The 12,240-nt window shown below is 42.4% G+C and overlaps 1 protein-coding gene and 1 pseudogene across 1 annotated transcript in view; one reads left to right on the forward strand and one right to left on the reverse strand.

Moving 5' to 3' along the window:
* LOC117540539 (type II inositol 3,4-bisphosphate 4-phosphatase-like) overlaps positions 1-12,240 on the reverse strand; it is an 80,056-nt gene that overhangs the window by 39,300 nt on the left and 28,516 nt on the right. The gene's annotated exons all lie outside the window — the stretch shown is intronic.
* LOC117540541 overlaps positions 1-12,240 on the forward strand; it is a 34,948-nt pseudogene that overhangs the window by 3,714 nt on the left and 18,994 nt on the right.

The following is a 12,240-nucleotide window of genomic DNA, read 5'->3' on the forward strand; positions in this document are numbered from 1 at the left end:
TTTGTCAATCTTAAAAAATCATTTCCATGTCAAAAAAGTCACAGTTTGTCTGTTGAAATATAAGACTATGAAATATACGCAACTAGAAAGACTACAAATCCCAGAGTCGCGTAAGTGATGTCATAACTGTTTTCCTCCACTAAGAGATAGCTAAGATCAGCGCCATATATATATAATCTATCTATATTAGCTGGCTAAGATAAGATAACTTTAACAAGATGCCTGTGTGCTTAGTATCAGGTTGTTATCATACCAGCAATGGGTCTTGCTCGTTCTTTCGCTTCCCGTCTGATGAAAGGACCAGGGTTAGGGTTAGCTAGCACGTTAGTTAGCATTACAGCCTTGTCATTTTTATTAGCCTTAATATGAAGTAACATTAAGTAACCCAAAATGTTAAACAGTAAGAGTACAGATGTAGCGCTTCATTTCAGACAGTTTGAAACGCGAGGGCCGTGATTGGTACGTGATCTGCCCTCGCTCAAGGGAAAACCTCCAGCTTGACTTGAGACCTCCCCCGTGATAAATAAATGTAATTATTATGAAGCCAGCTGCAATGGATCATTGATCCACCAGGGGGTGCAGTGGGGTTCCACACTGGAGCTCATGTGAAATAAAGTCAGATACAGTACGCTGGATGTATAGCGGAACTTTGTTAAGATCCATATGTCACGGATATCATACTCTGTGCTAAATAAGAGACATGTAATCATTTACAAAACATCACCATGTTGTTATTTAACAAAATAATGTTGTTTAGTCGAACAAAACGAACGGGAGGAAATGCAGCCTGGCTCTCGATTTTTAATCCTAATTTAATCATCATCTTCACCACGATCATTTATGTTTATGTTCGCCGAATTGACATGAAATCACTGACATATATAAATATACTGTATTCAACTTCATTAAAACGTTATTAACGTGCCTAAACTCAGTAATTCACTAAAAACATTTATATTTTAATGGAGCCTCGTCGGCAGATCAGGATCCCAACGCGTAGCGGAGGGATCCTGATCAGCTGAAGGGTGTTATTTTCCCAATAAGGAACAAGTCGCTGCAAATTATCCCGTTTATTATATGGCCACATTCTCAACAAAGTAACGACATGACTCCCAATATTAATTGAAATGCTTTTATGGATTTAGAAAATGTTTTTATTGATTTAAAAAATAGTTGTATTGATTTAAATTCACATGCATCCGCTAAGAAAAATAGTCCGTTGTTACCGTTTTTTAAACAGTCTGAATGAAACGGCAGCTCTCAGCTGTGTATTTACACAGCTCTCTCCCCCCCTGATCTTTCTTCTCCAGCAGCTGTAACTGTAGGTTACTCTGAGTGACAAGCTTACAGTTAGTGACGTAACAACACCATAAAAGCTGGTGGGTTGAAAGCCTCTATGGTTGAAAGCAATACGGGAGGTAAAAAGAACTAGAATAATTGAGATTTATTTATTGTGGCTTTTATGTTTTTAGGTATAAAATGTTATATAATTCAGGCTTATAATTCACCCTTCTCTAAAAGCCTTCAACAATGACAATATTCATAGTAATTGAATAAATCCTTCCAACACATATTGTAATAAATAGCCTACTGTAAGTTAAGAAATCATTCCAATATGTACATCTTCTGATGTAACAACAAGAACATTATAAATAGTAACATAGCTGAACATGGTATTGCACATTTAGCTTTGAGTGTTACTGACCTGAGATGTTTTTATTACATGAATTAAGGTGACTGAGGCTTTTTAACATAGACAGAGTACAACTGAAACATGACCTCTGAAACGATGTAACATGGGGATGCAGCTTGGGATGTGAGGAGTGAGGGACAGAAACTCACTCATAACACCCTTATTACTTATCTTAGCTGAACGTCCAACCCATCGATTCGCATCGTGAGATGAAACAGAATCGATCGGTATATATATCATCACTCCATGATAAGAACTCGCGAAGCTATTAACAAGAACAGAGATCAAAACATGTGGCGCTAGTTTGCTAAAACCGGCAACATGGCTCACCTGTGTCGTAGTCTGGTCAAAAGTGGTCTTCAATGGCATTAAAACGATGAAAACGCTGCTGAAGTTAATCCATAGGTTAATCCAATGTGTCTGTGTCCCTTTGAATGATTTATGATAATCCATAAGCAATAAACCTGCTTTCCGTTTCCAGATGTCAGAGCGAGAGACAGCTTCACTCTGATGAAAACCTGCAGGCGCAAAGCCCCCACCTTTTTCTTTTACCATGTGTGTGTCAGGGTTTCCGCTAGGATTTTTTCTCGCCGGTCAAATGTCCGAAAATAATTTATTTTACCGGACAAATTTGAAACTTACCGGTCATGTTTCAATAATAATAATAAGAGTTGTGTAGCAGAGTTTCCGTTAGCAGGTAATTACCGGACTATGACCGGATATGCTGAGGTTTAAAACTCAGTTAATGGGAGTCATTTTTATATTGCTTCAGTTTATAATCGTAACAGATCGAAAAATTCAGATTCATTTTTCAATAAATGATTCCACAAACAACAAACAACATCATTATTACATTCAAAGAAACTACTTGTAGTAGCCTAGATGAAGTACATTATTCAAAAGTTTACATTAACTTAAGAAGAATAACACGGGAGAAACGGATCCTCTCTTTTCCCCTCTCTCCTGACAGCCCGTCAGTTTCTCATGCAGCGCACTAAACAGTGGGCGGGGCTTCAGGTGATTATGGAGCAGCCGATCTGATCTCTCTCTCACGTCCGGTTATACTTCACTCGCGTTTATGTCCATATCGATCAGATCCAGCTCTCCTGATCGGCCTTTATAGAGAGCACCGATCAAACTATTAAGAGTGAATATCGGCCGATAATGACCGGCGGGCAATCGATAGGAGCATCGGACATTTTGACCGGCAAGTTTTGAATTTACCGGTTTTTATTACATTTTACCAGCTAAAAACCGGTAATTACCGGCTAACGGAAACCCTGGTGTGTGTATGGGGAAATTCCCCTTCGATTCTATTGGCTCTAACGGTCAAAAAGAGATGTCAATCACCAAAATCGACCTATGGGTTCCAGAGAAACGGTAAAAACGGCCATTTCCACCCAAATCACCTCAGAGGTGGAGTTTTTTTTGCTAAACCTCTCGAAAAAGGTCAAATATCACTTGTTTTGCATCAATCTTGATACAGGTTACTTATTATATGTTGTACTTTGGATTCCTAAAGCTTTTAGTCTACTAACCCATCATCCAATACATCACTATAAGTACAAAATATCTTTTGGACGGACACTATAATTTACAGTTTTTTACCATGTTCAATCTGAATTTTCTTTAAAATAAAAAAACATCTATATTGATTCTGATTTTTCTACATCCAACTCACAGGTTTATCATTACTTTGAGAAAAAAGATTATCAATGTAACCCTTTTAGAAGGGAATATATGGTCATTTGTTCTGGGAATGTCATTTTCGAGCCTGAGACCTGCAAAACAGGCTCAGGGCTTAACAGGTTAAAGAGATTCTTATTCATGTGTGAATTTGATTTAATTTGTTACAATATTGATCTACAGTTTAAAGGGATAGTTTTGTAGCTTGTAGAAATAAAATGAATTTGTGATTAAATGTTCACTTGTAGAAAAATATATTTTAAAAATATATTTTCCATTACAACTGCAACTTGGTTATTACAACCTCTCAAATCAGTCATTACAACTTCACGAATCTGCTCTGTGGCAGTATACATGGACAAATCTGCGGCCTTGACTTTTGCTACACTTCTTGCGATGAATGTGTCGCTAAGGTAATTTTCACCTGTAGATGTGGGGGGAGGGAGGTGGGTTGGAGCGAAGGGGCAGAGCTATCAGAACGACGTATTAAAAACACTTTTAAAAAACCTTTTAAATAAAACATTAATCTTAACAGATAAGATTTGATCATTTATTTTAAACGTCCGGCCTACAGCATGGCCACAAACCCCATCTAAAAACAGAGGTTCTGTCCTAATTACCTGATTGCATCCACCTGGGTTTCTTGGCTCAACCAAATAACTTTATATAAGTTTACATTTATATAACCACTTAAAATAATAATATAATTATACATATGTAGGCCTACAGTATAGCAACTAATGTTTTAAATAAATAAACATTCAAATGTGAAAGACACCTTCAATGAATATTAAAAACTTACACAAAATCAGATTCTTGTAAAAATTAGAGTACATGCATTGTTCCATCTGTCAAGCTAAGATATACATATATGCTCATCCAGCTAGCATGTATGCTAACTGGACATGCTCGCTCAGTTAGCATACACATTTATTTATGTATTCCATTCCTTTAAATTGAATATTTAAAATACAAATTAGCAAAATAAACACAATTATACTGCGCTAAACAGCCAAATTGACAAACAACCGAAAATCCACAAGACGTTAATTACCTGTACTCGGTGCGCCATATTGTCTGTTCTCTGTAAACCTCCATGTCTGAGTGAATATCCTTGCGTCAGCGTCTCACGTGTTGGGCGCGCGCTCTCTTCTGACCATATTTGGAAGTACAACTTCCTACAGGTTCTACCTCCACCGGCTGCGGCTGCGGCTGCAGCTGGACCCTTCTCCGATAACAGGCGAATTCAGGCCCATTCTGGATCTCCGTGGTCTGAATCGCCACATTGTACGCAAAAAGTTCCAGATGTTAACTATAAAACGGTTACTGGAACTGGTGCAGCCAGGCGATTGGTTTACAACCATCAACCTGAAGGATGCTTACTTTCATGTCGGAATTGCTCCAGGACACAGAAAATATTTACGTTTTGCCTTCTAGGGGGTGGCCTACGAGTACAACAGGCTGCCGTTCGGCTACTCCCTGTCCCTGCGCACGTTCAGCAAGTGCGTGGAGGTAGCACTCCAGCCACTGTGCAGCCGGGGCATGAGAGTTTTCTTTTAGCTGTTATAGTTATGGCCAGCTCCAGGGAACGGGCAATGTGTTATACGGCTCAATTGGTCCTACATCTAACCAAGTTAGGATTTGCGATCAATTGGAAGAAGAGCACCCCCATGCCTCAACAACAGGTGTTGTATCTGGGAGTGGTGCTCGATGCGGGCCGGCTACACGCCACCCTGTCAGAGAGCAGACAGGCATCCTTGCTACAGGCAGTTTGCAGACTGCGACAGGGGGCAACAGTGACGGCTTTGACTGTTATGCAGACCCTGGGTCTCATGGCAGCGGCTCACGTTGTGGTCCCGCTTGGGTTACTGCATGCGCCACCTGCAGAGGTGGTTCTCCAGCCTGTGTTTAGATCTCAAGAGACACAAACGGCGGCTGGTGACCATCCCCCCCTCGGTGGGGGGCAACCTCCGGTTCTGGGGGTCCCCGGATCACCTCCGGAGGGGGTCCCCGCTGGGACGGGTGATCTCCCACATCTCAGTGTTCACGGAGGGCGCCGTGGTACTCAGAGATGACACAGATGAAGGTGGGCCAGCCCTGGGCGCTCCCCCAAGTTTGGGGGGTGATCTCCCAGGAGGCAGGTGCAATCGGGGCGTTACCCACTCTGGGCCAACCTCTCCAGGCTTGGCTCCTGAGAGGGACAGGCTGAGACAGGATGGATTGTCAGATAATGTTATTCAGTCTATCCAGACAGCTAGAGCTGGATCCACCACAGCCTGTTACAGGCCGGAGTGGCTGGGATTCCAGTGTGAGGAGAGGAGAATAGAGCCCCTATCTTGTGAATTGGGATCTATTTTGTCGTACTTACAGTTACTGGTGGACAGAGGGCTTGCTCTTTCCACAGTGAAAGTGTATGCAGCAGCCATCTCGTCCTGCCGTGAGGGATTTGGCGGCAGGTCAGTTTTTGCTCAACCACTAAAGTCACGGTTTTTGCGGGGGGTCAGGAGGCTGCGCCCAGTGGTGCTTTACCGTCTTTTATTATTCTGCATAAAACACAATTACTTTTGAGTTTTGTTTAAAAAAAACATCCCTCCTTTCCTCCTATGGACTTAGAGCCTTATGTCCTGATTGTTTTTACTATCTATATGCAAACTTTGGCATTTTTTCATTATTTTGTAATGCTTTTTCTTTCGGATTTGATGCTCTCTGCCTCATTTTGTAACCCATTCTTTTATATATGTTTGTTGTTCTTAACAAAGTGGTTTCTGTCATCTTTTCTTTGGCATCCTGACTTCATTTTTGGGAAATTTCCACCAACATGTGACCATTTATAGACTCAGAGAGACATTAACAGGAGAAAGAGTACAAGTCAAAAGATGGCTGTAACATCTCTATAAATTAGTAAAGAAATAGTCCTTGGAAGGTTCCCTTAGTTAAGTAAAACGTGTTTAAGGCGAGGACTTAAGGGTAAAAACAGAGGTCTTGAAAAATATCTTATCTTACATGCTAAAAGAAAAAAACCTCAAAGAAACTTGATTTCATACAAAGTTCACCGCGGAGAAACACAGAAGTGAAACTTCCGCGTCATGTTAAACAAAACATGACTTTAGAGATGAGTCAGCAATATGAGAGCAGACCGTTAGCTTAGCTTAGCACAAAGAATGGAAACAAAGGGGAACTGTTAGCATGGTACCAGCTCAGTTCTGTACGGGATTTAGTTTAGTGTGTGTTTTAAATGACATTAACTTTTCTCACATTTCTAAACTGTTTTTGTTATTTTCTCCCTCAGTGGCCTCATGAAGCCGGGACTGAACGCCATCATGGGAGCAACAGGAAGTGGGAAATCATCGTGAGTCTGAACTGAACTTTAATATTTACTTCATATGCTAATTTAAACTTCGACAACCCGACATCTCAGAGGGACATACTGTAGTTTTCATCCAGTGGAAAGCATGTATCTGCAGCTGGTGATGAACTAAAGGATAACGTGTTCCTTTACATGGAAGCTATTTTTATTATTCAAATTAATACATTTGTAAAATAAGGGCAGTCAAACGATTACAATTTTTAATCATGATTAATCAGTGATCACCATTCAAACTATGTCCAAAATATGCAATTTCTTTATGTATATTGTTGTGGGAATGGAAAGATAAATGAGAGAAGGCGGATATATCCATTTCACATACACAGTATGTATGTTTATTATAACATTTTTCTGCGTGTCAAAATGAAAGACAGCCCACACACCTATCAATCATCAAACCGTGGGGTCTTAATTCATTACGGGGAGTACTTCAGGAAAGTCGAGGGGGGGGGGGGGGGGGGGGGCGGCGGCTAGTGGAGTACTTCGTGACCATAGAGTGTGAACGTTGTGATCAGCTGTTTTAGCGCAGTTCTCCAGTGAAGGGGGGGAGTCTCCCTCCGCAGCCGGTTGGCGTTGTACAGACCGACGTTAACAGCAGCCCTGTCTGTGCACACGGAGACCGACTCTGTCGTCCGGTGATCTAACCGCCTTCTGGAAAAGCTTCACAAGTACGTCGGTACGCAAATGCGCTTTGTGACACAAGTGACGGTACGCATTTCAGATTACGCACATAACCTGCGTACCAGTTATGTGCACCCCTGTACTACAGAAAAAGTATTCTCCGTCGGGACTTCCTGCAACAACACCACGCCGTTATCTTGATTCTGATTGGCCAGAAGACATTATCAAAGATGTTCTATTGAGAAGACGATCACTACGTGACAAAAGTTTTCAAAACCGTTTCTGGTCTTCGGTATTTCCAGAGCCGTATAATAGAAGAGTTATGACATCTCCGTTCACTCCAATGGACCACTTTTTTACAGCAATGGCGGATCGTGGAGCCTCTCATTCGTTCCCCGGAAGTTAGCGCCAAGGCTAGCAGAGCGGTAGAGTTGCAGCATAATAACCGTTCGTGACGGACTTTTAAAGGTAAGAAGAAATTTAAAGATTTATATTGCGGATATTATCAGTACATCTGATTGAAATTAACATGTGTATTAAAGGATGTCAGTGGATTATCCCTAAATCAGTAGATTTAGGGAACGTTTACAGATAACAGATCAAGCTAGGATACCGAAGCAAGTTAGCAACACACGTTGAACAGCCTTTTAATTGTAAATTCCGTTCTCTTAATGTCATTTGGTCCAACGTTGTTGAATTAGAGAAGAGGGGCTTCTAAACGGGATTGTATGCGGGGGTGGAGGGAGTTAAATATTAGATAAATATAACTTTGGTGCGTGTAAGAGTGAGTGTTTTTAGCAGAGCCATATTGTGTCCTTGTGATTATGTTGATTATTACCTGCCTGTATAATGTTGCAGCTCAGCTGATTTTGGATTGATGGCAAAGGGAGAGGGACTTAAGTGAGTGTGAAAACACAAGGTAAGTTTAATACTACTGTTTTATATAAGTAAGCATACTAAACATGTATTCTATCACTGTATTATATAAGTAATCTTGTTAGTAACCTACTGTATGGCAGGTGGAGGGGCAGTGATGTTACAGGTGGAGGAGCAAAACTGCAAGACTGCAAACTCACAAGACAGAGAAATCAAAGTTTGTTCTCCAGAGAAGAGGTTGATTTCACTTCAATTTTTTATTTCATATTTTCTAAAGATGTGGAAATGGCAACAAAAAAACACGTGAGAGCTGTAACCAAGACAACTGTAACAACAGGAGTAGAGAGCCACCAAGGTTTTTCAAGTCCCTCTCTTACTCCATTTTGCCAACCCAAACTTCCAGGTACATGACGGGACACCTTGCTTGTTTTTGTTGTTTGCTCTCCTCTGGCTGGGTGCTGGCAGGTGGAGGGGCAGTGATGTTGGCAGGTGGAGGGGCAGTGATGTTACGGGTGGAGGGGCAGTGATGTTACGGGTGGAGGGGCAGTGATGTTGGCAGGTGGAGGGGCAGTGATGTTGGCAGGTGGAGGGGCAGTGATGTTACGGGTGGAGGGGCAGTGATGTTACGGGTGGAGGGGCAGTGATGTTAGCTGGGTGCTGGCAGGTGGAGGGCAGTGATGTTACGGGTGGGAGGGGCAGTGATGTTACGGGTGGAGGGGGCAGTGATGTTAGCTGGGTGCTGGCAGGTGGAAGAGCAATGTTTAGTCCAAATATTTCCATTGCAACGGCTAATGGAAATGATTGCAGCTGTGGATCTGTTGGGGGTTGCTGGGATGTGGTAGCTTGGCTGCTGTTGTTCCTTTCACCTTTTTGGATTGGCTCTTGCTTCCAAAATGGCCATCTTTTAATTTTATTTTTTTCCTGTCATTTCTGATTTGTTTTGCCTCAATTCTCAGCCTCAGCCGTATAAATCTTTTTACGAGTTTTTGTTGTACTCCACAGCATGACGGAAGCCTGCTGGAGAGGGCCTGAGCTTCTTTCTCCAAGACACCCACTGCGTTGGGGAGCTGCATGAGGGAGGAACCTAAATAGTTCCTCAATTTGGTGAATGAAGTCAAAGGCTTCTTGGGAGGGACGACAAAGAGCACCTGCCTTGAAGTCTTTCAAGTCCACTAACAAGCTGTTGTCACCAGAAGGACTCTCATCATGGTGCTCTGTTGCAATTTTGCATTTTTCACAGATGCTGGCAAACTTGATGATTTTGTGGACGATGTAGCCTGCAAGATGGAAGAGAATACATTTCTCAGTTTTTGTGAGGTCAGGTGCTGCTGCTCTGTTCACCGCCATCAGCTGTTCCACTCTGACTGATGGAGTGATTTTTGGCTCCCCTGTGTCCAGGAAGTCTGCCAAAAAGCTACTGTGGTCTTCCTGGTAGCTCCCAGAGCTGATGGTGGTGAGGAACTGCCCCACAGATATGATTCTCAGTGCATGTGATGGAATTCCACTGGAGTTGGGACAGGATTTTTAGACCTCACACAGCTGAATGTATTTTCAAGGCAGTCTTGTGTGAATCTTGACGTTAACACAAACCTGTGTCCTTGTGTAAGCATCTCCTCTTGTATGGCCAAAATTGATGTTGTTGCCATTATCACCCCTGTTTGAACAGGCTTCCAACCTCCCTTTTGACCTATCTTTATCCCACGAAACAGATGGACGATGTTCTGGAGGAAGATGATAGCCTTTTGGTACTCCTCCATCTTGAGCCTGCTCAGGGCTGTAATTGGATGGCGAGATGACATCAGATCAAACCAACGATCAACCTGCTCCAGGAACCACGCTGTCGTCAGGTATGACAGAGGGCGGTTTTCTTGCTGCACCATGTATTTCAGCCCAGCACTTGTAGCCTTACTGAACACATTTAGAGCAAGACCAACCTTCATCTTATCAAAGTGACTTGGCTCGATGGCTGCAGCTGAAAGATGGGGAGCTATTTTTAAGGCCATCCCTTCCTGAAAGGTCCTTAATGGGGACCACAGAAACCTCGTTAGAGGGGAGGTTCTCTCTGTTAACAACATCCTCAGGAATTATGAAGACCTGCCCACGGACAAGGGCACTTTTTAAATTTTTTACCAGATGTGGGACATCGGGCATGAAATAGAGCTGCCTGTCTGGTTTTGCTGGATGTGGTACCGATGTTTTATTTTGGTCCACCCCAAAGGATTTCCACATGGCTCGGTTAGGGCTACCCATGTCGGTGGTGACATCAAGCACATGTAGCCCTATGGATGCTGCCCTCTGTATTATCTCAATAATGATTGGCCTGTACTCTGCTCCATTGGTAGAATTGCCAGTGTAATGATATGCCACTACTTGCTTCCACCGTGTTGTGTTTCCAGCCAACATAAACACACAAGCATGTGTTGCCACCCCTGTGTGACCTGGTAAAGTCACATCACCGTACAGTTTGCCTGTAATCATGTCTAACCCCACACTTGGTGTGATTGCCATTTCATCCAAGGTCAACACACACTCCCTTTCAAGGTCTGTCAATTTAACTGCCTTCAATTTTAGGAAATCAAAGACCTCTGTCAACACACCAGGCTCAAACTTAACACATTGCATCCTTCTTTGCAGTGTCCATATTCCTGGAAGGGGAATCTGCAATTCCTGCAGAGTTTTGTAACCCGTTGGTCCGCTCGCAAAGCGAATTTTTAAAGCCTTCTTAATTGTCTCATTGCTCCATTTCATCCCCTTTGTGGTGAGTCTGCCTAATGCCTTCAGTTGGTCTTTTGAAAACGTTTTCTTATATTTCTTGTCCCTAATTTTCATTGTTTCTTGAGAGCTGCATTTTCCTTCCTGATTTTTCTTAGTGCAGCCTTTGCTTTTTTGGTGATTCCTTCTTGGCTCTTTAATTTTCTCTTTAATTGTTGTAATAGATCTGTTTGACTGGCTGCTGGTTCCCTCGTATGCTGACTGGCTGCTGGTTCCCTCGTATGCTGACTGGCTGCTGGTTCCCTCGTATGCTGACTGGCTGCTGGCTGAGTGGGTGGTGTCCGCCCTCCCTGTCTCTCCTCACTAGCCATGTCCTCTCTTTCTTCACCCTCACTTTCCTTTCTCTCAGTCTCCTCATCCCTTCTTCCCTCAATCTTTGAGACTAATGTAAGTAGAAGACATGGCACTGTAAATGTTCGAACATTTAAAATATTATACCACTTAAAAATAAGAAATATTACTTTTGTTACTAAGAGTTCATACTTATTATACCTGTGTCACCTTTCACACTATAGCTGTGATCATGAGCTATGGGCTTTGTAGATACAGGTCCCGGGGTGAATCGTGGTGCAGGGGCCCTTCTCTTTTTGACCACAGGGCGATGCACGAAGATGGTGGGTATAGCCTCTGCTCTCAGCCTAGTCTTGCCCTTTTTTGTCTTGACAAACTGGTCTGCATCAAAATGTGCCTGCGGAGTGACTTGAGGTTACTTCACACACAGAACAACTGTGTCTGAATCTTGTCTGCCCACATACATATTCCATAGTGGTTGAATACACAGTATTAGGAAACACTTTATACTTACTGGACATGTTACACTCATTACATACTGTATATAAAATATGACCAAGAATGTGAGACAACTTTATAGAAATTCATATCACATCTGTTACTGATGCCATTTGTCATACTTTATTAAATTCACAAATAATAAAGTTCCATAACTTCAGTTGGGAACAAAGACCACACCTTATCTCCCCAAGGCAATTTCCCATCCAATAGGTGTGCTATATAGGTGTGTATAACCCTTTCTCCTGTCTGTTTACTCCCTCTTTCAGCACAAGAACCAGAGGGGGATTCAATGGAGCCTGAATACCTGCACTGAGACCCTCACCCTGCACCCTGAGTCTCAACTCTCTGTGTTTTTCAAGCCTTTCCCTGTTTTTTTGTATTAAACAAAACATTAAGCTTTCCCAATGGTGTGGTTTTCGTTTTGTGAAAAAGT

The sequence above is a fragment of the Gymnodraco acuticeps genome, unplaced genomic scaffold (genome assembly GCF_902827175.1).
Source record: "Gymnodraco acuticeps unplaced genomic scaffold, fGymAcu1.1, whole genome shotgun sequence".
NCBI lineage: Eukaryota > Metazoa > Chordata > Actinopteri > Perciformes > Bathydraconidae > Gymnodraco > Gymnodraco acuticeps.